This window comes from Trachymyrmex septentrionalis, unplaced genomic scaffold, assembly GCF_001594115.1.
Source record: "Trachymyrmex septentrionalis isolate Tsep2-gDNA-1 unplaced genomic scaffold, Tsep1.0 scaffold173, whole genome shotgun sequence".
Taxonomy (NCBI): Eukaryota; Metazoa; Arthropoda; class Insecta; order Hymenoptera; family Formicidae; genus Trachymyrmex; species Trachymyrmex septentrionalis.
In genome coordinates, this window is record NW_017304897.1 from 89635 (window position 1) to 107474 (window position 17840).

General features: G+C 34.0%; 1 protein-coding gene across 2 annotated transcripts in view; it reads right to left on the reverse strand.

Moving 5' to 3' along the window:
• The window catches only part of LOC108746494 (pyruvate kinase-like), a 105593-nt gene that overhangs the window by 43895 nt on the left and 43858 nt on the right, over positions 1–17840 (reverse strand). The window lies entirely within an intron of this gene.

Genomic DNA, 17840 nt, shown 5'->3' on the forward strand with positions numbered 1-17840 from the left:
GCACTTAATTTTGTTTTTCACACAAAATTTGATACAGATTCTTTGATCCATTTTTTGGAATAGGCAAAAATCGAAGACGAGCCAAAACACGTGCAAGCAAAGCAGCTGTCAAAAATTAACTGAACATTCAAAATGGCCGAACTTGTCGGCATAAGTGAGAGACATGAGTACCAACATAACGCCACAAAAAATCGAAAATCGAATATACGTAACCCGCGGAAATTCAAAATTCGCGATACTTTTTGAACAGACCTCGTATGTATATTTTATTTTTAATACAGAAATTCCAATTTGTATAAAATTTAATTTTATTTGATTAAATAGTAAATGCATCAATATTTATTGAAAAATACGAGTACATACATTTATGCATAGCCATAAATTATCATTAAATTATCATCTTTTAACTTACCGACATCAAAAAACTTTGAAATTAAAAAAAATAAAAATGAGCCTTTAACGACAACTTTCATTCTCAGAATATATTCTACGCATGAAAATACATAAATTTATAGAATTACAGGAAAATGGGAAGAAAAATATTTATCAAATCCTCTAAGTTGACAGTTTTCTCCGACAAGAGCGCTCGAATTTGTTTTTCAATACAGCGCTTTTCCGACACCGTGTTTCGAACCCATTTTTTTCGGGATCGGCCGCTTGAGTTTAATCTTATTCTTATCACACCCTATCTAAACTAGAGTTGGCACGAACCAAATGCATGCCGACTCCTGAGCGCTCACGCTGAAGCAGTGCTGCAAAATTCATGGAATAAATCTCCTGGCGGGACCTATCTGACGTCTAATAAGCAGCTGACACAGCTACTTCAGCACAATCAAATGCGACCGATACCATTTTTGCTACAACATAATACATTTTTTTGCTATTTTTTTGTTAATTTTTTGCTCTATTCCTGGTTTTTCTGCTCTAGCCGATTCGCTAAAGCCTATGGCTAGTTTAAGACTAAAGTTAGCACACCCACGAAGAAAAAAAGCAGCAAATAAAAAATCAAGTATTCTTGAAGTTATTTTTACTTAAAGCTATTTTTTTGCTAATTTTTTGCTCTTCCCAATTTTTTTGCTCGCATACAAGAGTAAAGTACCTTAAAGCAATTAATTGCTGCAAGGTACTTTATTCTTGTACGCGAGCCACACTGCTGATCGAATTTTTCGATTTAAACCGTGAGCAAAATATTCTGATTTGAGATATTCTTAGAGCAATTAATTCTAGAAACATTTTAAGCCCTGCAATTAATTGCTTTAAGATACTTTACTTTTGTACGCGAGCCAGCATAACCACACTCTTGGTCAAATTTTTCGACTGTGAGCAAAAAATTCTGATTTGAAATATTTCTAGAGCAATTAATTCTATATTTTAAGACCGAAATGAGTCCAGCAATTAATTACTTTAAGGTACTTTACTCTTGTACGCGAGCCAGCACAGCCACACTCTTGATCGAAATTTTTGACTTAAACAATGAGCAAAAAAATCGGGAATAGAGCAAAAAATTAGCAAAAAAAATAGCCTTTTAAGAATATGTACTTGATTTTTCATTTGCTACTTTTTTTCTTTGTGGCTGTGCTAACTTTAATCTTAAGCTAGCATAGCCATAGATTTTAGCGAATAGCTGGAGCAAAAAAATCGGGACTAGGGCAAAAATTAGCAAAGCAATAGTAAAAAAATGTGGTATCGGTCGCGTTTGATTGTGCTGAAATGGCTGTGCCAGCTTAATAGACGTACCTATCTGCGCATGCGAACACTGTCATAGACTACGTGACCGATTTCGACACACTCGTATTCAAATTCATTATAGAGCATTTCTTAGCGCCTGGATGCATTTTTTACATCTTTAATCAATGTTAGTATTAATGCTGTAGAAAATATTGATACATTAAGTGCAATATATTAAACATATATTAGTTGAATGATAGAATGACACAAATAGCGCTAAGAGCACTCCCCGAACGCTAAATACTGTCTACATAAAAGTTTAGTAATTTTATATCATTTGGAATAAATAAACTTATTAGTACTCCGTAAAAAAAAATTTATACGAAATTAAATATAAATATGTATTTAAATATAATTATATATAAAATATGTTTATATATGTTCTCTTTCCCTTGTTCACAAGATTGATTCATTCTTGTCCACATTGATTGTATAAAATCTCTAATGCATTAATATCACATTCTATACTTCTATAAGAGGGATATAACGATAATAGTAAAACTATAATAGTATGTGTACGCCACTGTGTGTGTGATGGCGGCTTATGCTGCGCTAGCGCATATGCGTGAATTTGTTCTATAAATCTTGCAACATTGCGATGGAGCTGTCCCGACTCCAACGTAAAGTGATGTGATGCGATATGTATCGTTATCTGTCGCGCCTGTGGAGCATGCGCGCCTGTGGAGCATGCGCGCCTCATTAAATGGTTAGAAGAACTCGCGAAAAGTCGAACTATTTTGCCAAGTTGGAGCCGTGACAGCTCTACACTGGATTCAATGCAACTGTTTGTAGTGAATTAGTATAGCTTCATCGTTGAGTAGTTATTTCAAATTTTTTCTTATACAAAAAATATAGGATGGCTCTTGTTTCACATAAAATCGTTACAAAATAAAAAATTCTGTTTTAACAACAGAAATTATATGAAAAGATAATGTTTTCAAAGAAAATTTTTGTTTTTTAAGCAGAAAATTTATTTTAAAACAGAATTTTTGTTTTATGTAATAGAAAAGAGACGTTATTTTTTAAACTTATTTTGTTAACAACTTTTTAATGAATAACAAGAGGCTAAAACCTTTTGGAGGTCATTCGGAGTTATGACCTTGACAACAAACTTCAAGGTTACTGAAATCTGTGAGGTCGCCCCTATGCATAATTACCGTCAATTGTTCAAATGTAAAAAAATGTTATAGAAAAGTAAACCAATGTGAATGATTTAAAAACTTGATTTTATATATGTATTATTCACAACACATTGCATTCACAAAGGTAAACACATCGAATTTAAAAATTATAAACTAAATGACATTAATAATCAAAGTAATAAACAATATCTATCAATAACAAATCTCATTTAGAAACTTAACATGCATGAGAGCTTATTGTCAAGATAAGAAAATCAAGCAATGTGTAAGAGATGAAAATATTATTTTATGGAAGAATACTTTCGGTCACTACGTTAATGAACGAGTTGACGTAGTGGCGACTTTCTCGACCCATAGATAGGTTATGAATAGAGTATGTAATGCACAGCAAAAATAGCAATGGCATGTATGTATTTCTTACATTTTAAAGCATCGTCGTTTTTGGTTACAAACATAGAGTAGCAAAAATACACACGATTTATACACACAGAACAATTAAATGTAAGATAATAAACATATAATACATATAATAAATATAAATTGTAAAAAAAGATAATAAATTGTAAAAAAGATAACATTCATATTTCGTGAATACATTCATATTTTATATTGCACAAAAGAGATATTTTTTTCTATATCTTAAATCCTATCTTCCAAATCTAGCAGTTTCAAATACATAAATTTTCAATAGTTTAATTTGTTAAAAATAAAAAAATTATATTTACCAAAAATCAATAAATATTTCAATTAGCTTGAAATTCTTCTATTATTATAACATCATATATATTAATTGTTATCACAGTTTAATGTATAGACACAGTGTATCATTACATTATTGTTGTTCACCAATGTTAAACAAGAAATTGAAATTATCATGTCGGACTGACAATGAGTCGTGTTTGTTGAGGCACGTTCTGATTCCTATTGGGGTTCTGCTTGGATGTCATGTCATGCTTGTTTAACGTTTGTTAGACAGCGCATGGCGGGCTAACCTACTGGCTGACACAGGTGCTTACCGGTCACGGATGTTTCGATGAGTACCTATGTTGTAATGCTAAAAAACGTACCGCGCAATGTTATCATTGCGCAGTACATCTGGACACTTCCAGCATACCCTAATAAAGTGCCTCGCCTGGGAGACGGAGCGTGGTGTCCTAATCGAAGAGATGGGAGACCTCTTGCCCCCAACCGTGGTGTAATCCATGGAGTGAGAGGTCGTGAAGAGCGATCTCCTCCTTCTGAGCAAGTGATCCTCAGAAAGAAGAAGGCCGAAAGGGTGAAAAAAAGTAATCGTCCTCCTTACAGTGAAGTCTAGGGCCTAACCACTAGACTACATCGTTGCCGAGTCGCCGGATCATCCGCGCGCATTTGCGTGCCGACGCTAGCGACGAGGAAATTAGAAATGGAGCTGAACTCTCCTCTGCCTTCCCCTCTCCCTCCCCCTCCCCCCGTAAACCTCGACAAGAGGTCCGCATCTCTTTTCCGCGGCTTTAGTAGAGGTCAGTGCAAAGACAGCGCTGTGCGCTATTACGCCTGGCAAGGAAGAAAGATCATGAGTCGGAAATTCGGCTCCGATCCTCGCCACTCCTTTATACGGAAGGTGGCGTGGGGCCCCCGGGGCGATATCCACTCGCCCTAAAGTAGGCTTTATGAACTCGGACTTAGGAGCCAGCAATAGGACTGGCAGGCCAGAGGTCGCACTGTACATGATCCCAATGCGCCCTCCAACACGTTGTATTAGAATGCCGGCGGAGGTTTTAGTGGATGCGATTCCCGCATAACCTTCGATCCGTTCTCGCGCCATTTCTTCCCTTATCAAAAAAAAAAAGTCAAGTACTTGCTTAATCTGTAAGTGACAAAGTCGGACAAGCTCCTCTGGAGAACAAAACGTCCCACATCGACATGAGAACGTACAAATCACTGTTTAGTCCAGATGACTAAAAATTCTCATTGTTTCGGCATAGCCAATGATTCACTAAAAGTGCCAATTACTTTACGCAGAATGAAGAATCTACAGGTTTTTCTCCTTGTTTTATTTTAGGCAATAGTCCTGATTCGAGCTCGCTGTCTGCAGGAAGTTCACAGCAAAGTCAGACAAATAACGTTCTCAAAATTATTCGAGTATCAGATTAGAAAGTCTTTCAACAAGTCGGTCACAACGTCAACAGTCCAAGCAGATAAGTATCGAAATTCATATAACATATGAGGAATCACTGCATCATGCTGATCATCGTGGAAAGGAAGAATCACATTTCCCTTAAAGAAAATCACAGAAAACTCCCGTAATACCCTCAATCCAATCCATACAAAACAATAGATATAACTCTTTTGAACTAAAAGAGAAAAAGGAGATAAACGACACACCAATCTCAACGGAGACTGCGGTTGATAAAAAATATCCTATATCTAAGAACTGCATTCAGTATAAGCCCCCCAATCTTAATAAGAAAGTAAGAACTTCTCTTCCAGATTCTATCTGTCTAGAGACAAACGCATTGCGGAAAAAGAAGAAAAAGTATCAGTATGCCTAACGGCGTTAGGCTCAACTCTGCCCAATTTGTCTATACACTGAAAAAAAATGTACTAAATTTTAATAAATATTTGTTTGAATATGGTAGTACAGTCGAATATTTACAAAATGTATTTATTTGATATAAGAATCATTAATTTAAATTACTTATTATTATTTTATAGTGCCGGTCTTTTCATTTGAATTTGTGCGTTTAATCGAGCTGGAATAGTTCGCTTTAATTCTTTAGATTCTGATGTAAGTTTTCGATTTTTTTTAAAATAACTGCATATTAATATCATTTTTCTTTCTTTTTAATAACTGTTAGACTACTAAGCCATAATTTTTACATCATTGACTCTGATTGGCATCTGACTTTCGCTTAACAAATTATTGATGAATGACACTACAACTTTTACATTACCGACTTTAATTGTTACCGAATTTTCGCTCAACAATGAAATATTGAGGACCAATTAATTGAAATTAATTAATAATTATAATAAAGGGTTTGACGCCTACTTTTCAATTATCAATCAGTATGTACAATGTTCACAATTATTTTATGTACATGGAGCTCAAAACCAGCATAACATCTTTTGCGGCAACAATATTACATTAGTGCCTACACTATTTTTTTGCTTTATGTCAAAATTGACAATTTTATATTAGCAATTTAATTGTTTATGCTGAAGAAGTGACCCATAGTCACGAAACATTCATTTATATATTATACAATAATAAATATCTTAATTAGTTGACTACATCTTAATTTTGTTTGATTATTAACTTGATTTTTTACGTTTTTATTTTTATTAATACGAGCAATTTCTATACTTTTATTATTATTTTATTTAGCAAATATTTATTTTCCATAAATAAATGTTATATTAGTCCTATTCAAACAATTATTTATTAAAATTCAGTAAATTTTTCTCTGAGTGTAAATAAGACATTCGAATGAGTTGAGTTAATTAAAGTTTTGAGCGATTGATGTAAATCGCATTTTGGTCGATCTGCAACGGCATGCGAGACTACCACCAGGCGTCTCATTCTGATAGCTAACCTAAATCCGACTCTCTAAAAGAAATTCTAACTGGAACTAAGCCTAGCGAATGGTTATGATGACTTAACAAGAAACTTTTAAGACAGCAAAATCTCAAAAAAAAAAAAAATCCTCTAAAGATTTGAAGCTGGTCGTAAAAACCAAGACAGCATCCCTTAATGCGTCAAAAAACTTGAAGGTCACCTCGTCAGAAAAAGCAGCAAACTGTGACTTGGGGGATCGCAGACCGTTTACTCTCACAGTAATGTCCTCCAGTCAGAAAAAGATGACGTCGAGATCGAGATCGAGATCAAAGTTACAGAAAACAGCATTAATATCGGCAACAAGTATCTTATCCAATCTTATGATCCTTTCTGCCTAGCTAGAAGATCGTTTCTACGAATAAAATTATCCCAGAATGGATTGAAAATTTGTCATTTCCTTTTCTGTTCAATCAGCCGAGTCAGTTACGCAAAAAACACAAATGACAAAACAAATGAATTACTACACAAGGGTGTTATTCAACTATGTGAGAAATGTGAAAGTTAATTTTTGATATATTCCTCACTTCTAAATCCAGATCCAGTCGTTCCATCTTAAATCAGTAAAAATTGAATAGATACAGAGTATCTATGTATTTCATAAATACAGAGCATTTTAAACTATAAGATACATATATGAACAGCTCGCGATTTTATACATCAAATTGGTTCATGGCTCATCTCAAATCATTTAAGAGACGCATACTATGCGTGTCCATATTATACGTTCCAATTGCGAAATTCTAAGAAGTTTTAAAATTCACTTTTGACGAATAAATGTACGACTTTAATTGCCTACCCTTTGATTTAAACACTGCAAACAGATAAAACCAGTAATATAGTAATGGTTATGGGAACGTGGTTTCATGTTCGTTTCTTTAAACAAGATTTCCTTTTGTTCGGAAAGCTCAAAGAAAAATACGCGGAAAATGTATTCGAAATGTATCCGAAATTTGTCTCTTATTAGAAAAATTAAGGTTTTTAATAAAGATAAGAGCCAACTAAAGTCGACAACAAAAATTTTTGGATTTTGTTATAAATTCAAAAATCTTATAAATAAGATGAAGATAGAACTACCCAAAATAAAACACGATAGAATTTCAATTTATTACACAAATTTAAAGAAAATTCGAGTCATAAAATTCGCGAATTTTCTTCGTTAGTAGATATCCTTAGTTCCGTTTGTTTGGCCAACAAATGGCTGGGTCCACATAAAGGATTTCGAACGCAAAAAATTTTTGATTTTAAGAAACAGCGGAAATAATTTCGAATCATATATGATATTAATGTAGAGTAAGAGATCGTTTAATTTGATGAAAGGAAAATATTACTTATATTCAATCTCATATCAGGTTCAAGATTCATTACAGAAATCTTCTCCAACCCTCCCCAGACTGGAGCACGAGTTGCGGAAAGGTTAAGATTCATAGATTTTGGAACAACGAGGAATGTCGTTATCACATCAACTACCTTGAATTACAGGCAGCATTCTTTGGCCTAAAATGCTTTGCAAGAGAATTTAGAAATTGTGATATCTTGATGCGCATTAACAACATCACAGCCATGTTAATCAGATGGATCTAGTTTAAACATTTAAGTAATATAACCAAAGAAATTTAGTGCTGATGTGAAACTGCATTATTTGGATCTTTGCTTCGTATATTCGTTCTGAAGACAATGTAGCGGCCGACCAAGAAAATTAGAACCAGAAATCAAATTCAGCCTCTCACAAAAACATTTGTGCGGCATTGACATTTGGTAAGCCAGACATCGACTTTTTGCTAGCAGAATCAGCAATAAATACGTTTTCTAGAAGTAAAATCCGGAATGTATTGCAATAGTGTTTACCATAAATTGGAACGGTAGGTTTTTCTATACTTTTTCACCTCATTCACGTTAATTCCTAAGGTAAAAAGATCCTTAATGATAAAGCCAGAGGCATTTGGTCGTATCAAACTGGCCATCCCAAGCCTGGTTGCCTGAGTGCAAATGTTTGAGTCAAAACTCTTTGTCTTTAAACTCAAGTTTAACTTTTTATGTTTGAGATCATAAATTCGTAAAAAAATAATAATTCTTTTCATTTAACTAACATCAATTGTCGTTGAACGTGTGTACGTCGTTGTACGTTGAATGTATAATAATGTTCTTAGTCCGAATAAATTCTCGAAAATTTTGGGAAAAAAAATGAATTTTTTCGATTTTTTTCTTACCATATTTTTCCAGATTTTTTTCTTCTAAAGTAATTTTATTTTTATTGTCCTTTATGTCAATGATTTCATTATTATAAATTGCTAATTTACTTTTAAGAATTTTAAGAAATAAATCATATATGAATAGAGTTCCTTGTCATGACCATTTATGAAATTTTTTTAAATTTCTTTTTTTAATAAATCTCTCTCTCTCTCTCTCTCTCTCTCTCGGAAATATTTACCCTTTTCTTTCTAATATAAAAAGAAAAAGAAGAAAGATAAATCGTGTAAGAAATTTAATGTCAGAGAATAATGCCAGAAAAAGAATAAATTTCTTATAAGGATGTTATTACGTACGTATTGTCGTATAACAAAGTTTGCAGGTATGTTCATATGTTATTTGGCAGCAGCATAAAATATTTCTAGACTCGATAATTTTTCCATCCTACAGCCAATCAACATACCCAAGAAACCTGTCATATATGTAATAATGCATAAACGGAGATAAATCTTCTATTTATTTGTAAAAAAATAATTCGAAATAATTTAAAATAGTTTAAAATAGTTTAAAACAATTTAAAGCAACATTCTATCATTAAATTTAAATTATAGGTAAAAAAAACCTATTAAAAGAATATTTTTTTGGAAAAAATGGAAAAAAATTTGGTTTTTTTCATCAATTTTATTTTTCTGGAAAATTAAAAACACTTTAAGAGAGCATTTTTTTAATTTTTCTGTATGTTTCATAAAAAACCGGAAGAAACTCAGGTTTTTTTCCTCGATTTTATTCTTCTGAAAATTAAGAACTCTAACCAGGCGTATTAATAAAAAAATATGGCACCTGAAACAATCAGAATCAAAAGCATTGCATCCTTGAGTGCTTCATCATTGAGACAATACGATTCATTTTCTGAAAAAAAAATTATGGAGATATGCCACCTCACTAAAATATCAGTTTTTTTCTACAATCCCGGATATCTTCCTCACCGGTGAATTAGAAAGAGGAATGATTTATGGGTTTATTAACTCTCTCAAGATCAGCAGTAGCCTTAATCCTGGGATCTCATCTAGCAAAAAAACTAGTCAAACGGTTCTGCAAAGGCATCTCGAAACTTCGACCAATATAACCTAGATATGACTCGATATAGGATCCCAAGAAGGTCCTTAATTTCATGTTACAATGGTCAAAGAAATTCCATTAGAATTACTATCGAAAAAAGTTGCAATATTATTAGCACTAACAACGGAACATAGGATACAAATCCTGACTATTAATATTCACAACATCGTGAAGAAAACTAATCAGAGTTAATTAAAGAAATTAAAATCCCTACGTAACTTAAGACCTAAAAGATTTCAGCCAAACCACGTCTTACCATTTTTTCGAAGAACGATCTATTTGTGCAGCATTAGCATTAGAAACATTTGAAACGGACCAGCCATCTACGCAAGAACAAAAATTGGCTTTTCACATCGTGAAAAAAACCAATCTCTGAGTCGATAGATAAAGAATATACTCCAGAAGAATAGAGTGAATACATTAATTTTTGCATACAGCATTCGCCACGCATCTACTTCTGCGCCAAGAAAAAGGGAGTCAATATTGACTTACTAAGAAAAACCGCCGGCTGGACTTCTTCCTCTCAGACTTTTGCTAGGTTTTATAATGGAAAAATCGAAGATCGCGATACATTCGCCAAAACAATTCTGGGAGTGTTAAAATATATATTTGAATATATTTGAATATGATACATAATACTAGCACTACACAAAGTTCAACACCTTCAATTGTCATATAACTTGGAATTTGGTCGTATGACTTTTGAATACATTTGATGATCTAAGGAGGAGGTGCGGAATTGAGTGTACAATTAACTGATTAAAGGAACTTACTTTAAGTGAAGTTCTATTGTAATTGTATTAATAATGAAGCGCTTCCTCCGAAAGATCAGTCCCACCCTATTAAATCCCTCTAACTAACTCATATATACCCAATTTAGTATACGGTAATTCTTTGAAGTAATGAAGATAAAGAACCGGAGATAAAGAATAGAGCTAAAAGTCCCTAAAAATCTCAGCGTTACTTATATATAAGAAGATTAGGATATCAATTCGACTTGTACATTACTCGCAGGTATTCATAGTGCATTGCGAGCGAACGGTGCAGAAACTCAAATGCTTATTGATATTATCTTACTTTAATCATAAATATTTTTTAAAGGAAGCATATTTTCATGGATAATGATGCAATCAATTTTTGAATTTGTAAATATTTATAATCAATTAAAAAAAAAAAATAATTAGAAAATTAAATCTTATTGTAAGCTGTTTTAGATAAAATCTAATTTTATTGGGATTATGAAGAGATTATGTCCAAATTCTAAGCAGAATAGTAAGGCTCGTAACATTTTCTTGTAAAATTTGTAAGAATTTTTAGATGCTTTATACAATATTTTTACAACTTCTTACTAGCCATAAAATTTGTAATAAATCATAAATATTTACGAATAATCGTCTTACGATACATACGCATAAAATTAGAATACTAGTCATATGTTCTTACAAGTTTTACGAGAACACGTTACGAGTTTTATGATTCTACTTAGAATTGACCCATTAATGTTATATAGTTTCATAGAAATATATATAGAAATATAGAAATATATATAATATTATAAACAATTATCAAAGAAGATATATAATAATGATATTATTAGAAACTAAATATTAAATTATAATAAAAATTATGAAAATTTTGATAGAAAAAAGTAAAAAATTTCCGTTTGAGCATGAAAATAATATTTTCAGCTAAAAAAAAACTATTTAATTTAATCAAAATAATTATAAATTGAAGAATTGGAAAAGCATAATGTATAACACACTATACGTACTTGCGCACGCAAGCGCGCGTGTGTGTGCGCGCATATGATGATGTTCGAATGCAATACTATATTTTCCATATATGACAAATTATGAAGAAAAAGGTTATGAAAAATAAGTTTTCAAGTATATAAAAAATTTTACATATTAAATGCGAATTAAATACGCAAATATTACTTTTACAAAATGCATGCATATTTATTAAAAAATTTCACTAAAAAAATTTTTATAAATAATCTAAGAAAATAAAAATAAATTTGTGTAGTTCCACTAGCAATACAAATTTTTTTTTATACGCAATAATTGATAAAAAATTAAAAGGTACACAAAATTCAATTAAATGTAATAGAAGTCTATTCTATTTAACATGCATTTTTTAAAATATAATTTTGTTTTTTTTTCTTTCAATATTAAAAGTTATTTTTACTTCATTTTTTTATACAAAAATTATAGAATATCAAGTAAAACACGGAGACTACCTAATGTCAACTTATAATAAAATAAAAAAATCACACGTTAGATTTAACGTCGTTACATAGAATATTAAAATATTGTAACGTATAAAAGCTTTAATTATTCCTTTTACAAAGGAACTTTTATAAAAAATCTTTTAAATATGAAAAGCATTAAAATGTAATTTAACATCAACATAATAAATATTGATAAAAATAATAGAAATATATAATAAAAATAAAACAATAAAATAAAAATAAAATATACGTTGTTGTCAAGGTCATGACCCTGAATAACTTTTAACAAGTTTTAGCCGCTCGTTATTCATTAAAAAGTTATTAAGAAAAACAGTTTAAAAAAATGTCGCTTTTCTATTGTACTATATAAAACAAAAATTCTCTGCTTTAAAATAGATTTCCTGCTTTAAAAACAAAAATTATGCTCTTAAATCTCGTCCGGATGGATAAAACTTGTAGTAGCCTGCGCACACTTCGACAACAGTATTTAAAACCAAAAATCAAAGCGGATATCTACCTTGTGCGCCACTCCGTGAATCTAGTCCTTCCGCACGCTGCCCGGCCCGCACTATTTCGTTGTTCTGTTCATTATAGAGACAACAGTGTGTTCTCTTTTTAAATAACAAAAATACAAGAACTCTTCATATATAAAATAGATAATAATAAATGAAGGGCGAAGAGTCAGCGCATTTCTTTAAAAAGTCATATAATTAAAGGCATAAATTAAAAGTACAGAAAAGATAAAAAAAAAGAAGAAAAGATGTATACTAAGAAATAACAAAGGTGAAAAATAACATATTACAAGTTTCGGCTATCGGATTGAGCTCTCTTCAGACATTAAAACATAAAACAGAATTACAAAATAATTATCGCAAATGTTCACAAATTAAGAATACACGCAGTTCGGTTGAGTCTCGATGTAGAACTCGACATTATTCACGTACGATTGAACAGTCAAAAATGTGTCATATCTCTTAGCAAAGTTCTAGTTGATAAAAAAGAAAAAGACCTCTTATGAAAAAAGTAAACTTGAATAAATTAACAACCGTAATTGTGATAAAAAGTAAAAACTCACCAACAAACATATGTAAAAAATCAAAACTAATGTATCCATATAAGTATAACGAATAGCAATAAAAAAGCATAAAGAAGAGTGGAATGCAGGCGTTAAAAAACAGACATTGTGTATCGACTAACGTGAACGTTCTCTGAAACAAATCACCATGTACTGAGAGAAGAGACGGGCCGTCAGTATAAAAAAAGTCAAACTTTATTTACAATGGGTAAATATGCTTTATGAAGACCTTCAGTGTCCGTTTGTAAATTCAGACTGTTTTTCTGCTTCTTAATGTTGAGCATCTCGGAAATTAAACGTTTCCTATAACAAGGCTCTTCATCTAAGATTTTAACGTTGTCCCATTGGAAATCGTGATCACACTGTAGCCTATGTTCAGTGATGACAGAACGGACAGAAGTTTTATGCCTAATATGATTACGATGTTCAATAATTCTGGTTTTCAATTGTCTGCCCGTCTGTCCAACATAAGACGCATCGCAATTGTTGCACAATATTTTATATACTACATTGCTCTTCGATGTATGAGGACAAATCCTTCTGTACTTTAATGTATTGACCCATTTTATTGGGATTATGAAAAGATACCCTGATATCGTTTTTATTAAATCTTCTAAATTTCTCCGTGTGACGAGGAATATATGGAACCGTAAGCTTCCCTTCTTAAATAATTTTTCATATAATTTTGAAAGTTTTTCATAATAGACGCTCGTAAAATCGAGAGTCATTTTATATTTACCGCCAGAAGTGGAAAATGCGCGAGTTTTTACTCGCCGCATGAATGATCGCAAGATCAATCGCGGGATGCAAATGCTCACCCGTGCCTCGAGGGATCTGTCGGCCACCCGTCAAGAATCTTGCTGATCAAACTCTGATTCGCTCGAGTCATTCGAAGCACGCGATCAGTTCCTGGAAATTAGGTCGATAGAAGAAATATCACAAATATACGAGAATCCAGCGGCTCTCATCTGTGGTCGAATAGAGTTAGCGCGGCTTCTCCTCCCGTCAATACAATCGTATGGCATCAATAAACCGACGGTCGCACGTAGCGACCGGGGCGTACCAGATGCATTCCTCTTGTCAATCACATTAACAGTCAAATATTGTAGAATAGAGCGTGGTTTCTCCTCCCGCAAAACGAATACTGACATCCTCTAGAGATGGAGACAAGCAGCAGTCGAGTAAAGTGGGCTCAGTCCCTCCTCCTGCCAAGAGCGGAAAAATTTTGACAAAAAAGAAAACGTAACTGAGGGTTTCTTCTGCCAAATACTCGTTGTTTTCTCAGGCATGTGCCAGCGTTCTTTAAGAACTGAGATAAGGACCCTTGTCGTCCCATGATACAGATCGCTGAACACCTACCTGTCGAGTAGGGTAGAAGGTGGTTCTTTCTCCCGCATTATGCCAAGCATTTTTTTAATCCAAGCTTATCCTCAAATATCCAGGTCCTAACCTTTAATCTCGCCGAAGATTTTCAATCATCCATAACATTCTTTGGAATTCTTGTACCAGATTCCATTCAGGAAGAGGCCCGTTACAGGCTAAGCGATGACGCCCATCTTAGACTGATATAAGCTTGAGGTATAAATCCTGAAGGATAAGAGAGCCAGTATCTCACCTTGCAATAGCGCCGATCGCTCTTGATTGAGACGCCTTCTCCACGCACTCCATACTCCAGCCTATTTTCACTGTTCTCAATCAAGATCCGATACTGCCATTAAACGAAAGGTGAAACATCGATTGATACCTCAGATAAGATATATGTATCTCAAGAGAATTGCTCTATGAGAACTATCCAAGAATCAGTTCCTCTCTCACCGTTCCTTCTTATTGAAAAGTCTTCAATAAGAAAACTTTCTTCTTGATGAGCCTGTAATTTGAAAGGCATCCATAGATTCTTTTTATATTAAGTCAAAGTACTGCCAAATGACCGTCCACTCATTACTCTTGGGAACTTGAATAGCCATCATCATCAGATGTTCTAACGGTGTGAATGCTCGCAAAAGTTGTTCGAGATCCACCGCTGCACAGAAATTGATCAAGTCGAGTCAAGTGCTAAAGCAATTGCCAATTTGATAAATTTTTTCAAGACGATGCTGATCTTGCTATAGGTTCCAGTTGTGGAATGAGGATCAGGTGACTGTATCTCAAGTAGCTATAATGGTACATTGTCTAAGAGGAAAGCCTCTCGTTATGCTATTATGAACAATTCACAAATGATAGCATCCTTAGTAAGAGCTTCTTTTAACAATACGGATTTAGAATCGATAAAGACTGCAGTCAGCATTCATTAATTTTCATTTCACGTGCAAACTTGCGCTTTAAAAGCTACTGAATTCCCTAGGAAAGTCCGTTTACTCTTACGCAATAACACAACATTACACATCTTATTGCCTCATCAAGAGATTGGCCATGCGCTTTGCCGCTAGTTTACTTCTTTGAACGAATGGGGCATGTCCCAGGGAAATGTGTAAATGCACTGACAAATCTTTGTCCAAAGCAACGCCTTCAAAGTGTCGCTTTTCAGTAGATCTTCGCAATTGCGAGATCCTTAGAATTGTCAGCACCAGAGCGCTGCCCTACATTAGCAGATGCGGATCATCCCAATTTTTTATTTCACCGAGATTGTAGAGGTAAAAAATAAAGCCAAAGGACTATGTAGCGTACAATGAGATCAATCATATTATAATTATCGTACAATGGGATCAATCATATTATAATTATCACGCTATTGTACGGTAAGATCAATCATATGCCATTCGCTCATGTAGTGGCGGCGAAGACTTTAATAACCTATACAGCAACAACTTCAACTGGATCGGCCTCTTTATTAGATTCGATTATCAAGCATTGTTCTAACGCTCTGCATTGTCGCAGGAATTTCGCAGTCAATACCGTACACTTTTATTTGGATCTTCCGTTCCCCAGCTTCTGGGCCTTCGAGTATCGGAGTTAACCAGCCTATCCATTTCTCTATCCACTTCGAATAGAGATTCGACTTAACTCTTCGAAGTTAGCTAATTCGTGATATTCCACAACTATCCCAACCAAAGAGATAGCGATATTTAGGCTTTCCCATCCTCATTACAATCTCATATAAAATCAACTCCAGCCGCAATTAAGGTAACAAAATTCATCCATACAATTCAGTTCCTTTTAAAAAGGATAATCATCATTTTGATGCTTCTACGTGCCTTCTAAACGGTCAATTGAGCTCAGACCTCTGGATCTCTTATTTCATCTCTCAGAGACATTTTGGAGATAGGATGGTCCCAAAAGTATCCGACCTGACGTACAGATGGCGGTTGTTGTATAAAAAAAATCACTGTAGGAAAAAGCACCAACTTTCTAAAGCTTAACTATGAAGTTTGAAGACGCTACGTTGTTCAGTACTTGTTTGGCAGCCATCAATAGTGGACGATCTCGGTGAATTTGCAAAGATGGAAGAAATTGGTCATCATTATGTGATACAATACTTTCATTTGAAAGGTCTTAGCCCAACCAATATCAAAGTCGAGCTGGATTCTACTCTGGAGGAGTCTACTCCTTCGTTTACAACAGTAAAATATTGGGTGGCAGAGTTTAAACGAGACCGTACGAGCTGCGAAAACGAACATCGCAGTGGTCGACCAAGTGAGGTGGCCATTCCAGAAATGGAGAAGAAAATCCACAAAATGGTATTGGGTGACCGTCGATTGAAAGTGCGCGAGCTAGCAGACACGGTAAACATTTCAAAAAGTGCTGTACATCGCATATTGGCTGAAAATTTGGAGATGAGAAAGCTGTGCGCAAGGTGGGTGCCGCGCTTGCTCACAATCGAACAAAAGCAGCGTCGAGAGGATGTTGAGTTAAAGTTCGAATTGCTTCCCCACGCACCCCATTCGCCAGATTTGGCCCCCTCGGATTATTTTCTCTTTCCAAACTTGAAAAAAATGGCTCGGTGGTAGAAGATTTACCAACAATGAAGAGGTGGAGTCTGCGGTTAATGGCTATTTTGAGGAGTTCAACGGTTCTTATATCTCTCTATAAACAGGCCATCGAAGCTATTGAACATCGCTGGGAAAAGTGTATCGAGCTAAAAGGAGACTATGTGTTGAGAAATAAAGATATTTTTTCCCAAATTTTTTGTGTTTTCTTTGTTAAGTCGGGTACTTCTGGGACCACCCTCGTATTCTTATCATATTAATCGTATGTAACATAGTTTTCCCAAACTTTTTTGGCTCACTGAGGAGCATGACCTTGTGTCCCCAGGACTAACAACATCCGTCCGCAGTTTTCCTCGGGACGTATTGATAGAAGATAACGTTCATTTTGGGAAACTATAAATTATAATTCAGATACGTTGCATTTTTTATAGTAACACATGGATCAATAAGTCCCGAGACTAACCCAGAAATGGCGCTCGTAGTAAACCAGTAACCACGTCTTTCTAGAGTACTAACCTTTGCTTGAAACGTGTCAAAATTTTAAGTCGATCGGACTAGAAACAGCTGAGTTATCGAGGTTAGAGTAAAGTCGTTTTGTAGTTTGTTTAAAAAATCCTTTTTCACCAAGACAATGCACCCTGCCACAAGTCGATGAAAACAATGGCAAAATTGAACGAATTGGGCTTTGATCTGCTTCCCCACCCCCCATACTCGCCAGATTTAGCCCCCAGTGACTACTGGCTCTTTGCTGATCTTAAAAAAATGCTCCAGGGAAAAAGATTTGGCTCAAATAAGGAGGTCATCGCTGAAACTGAAACTTATTTTGAAGCGAAAGATA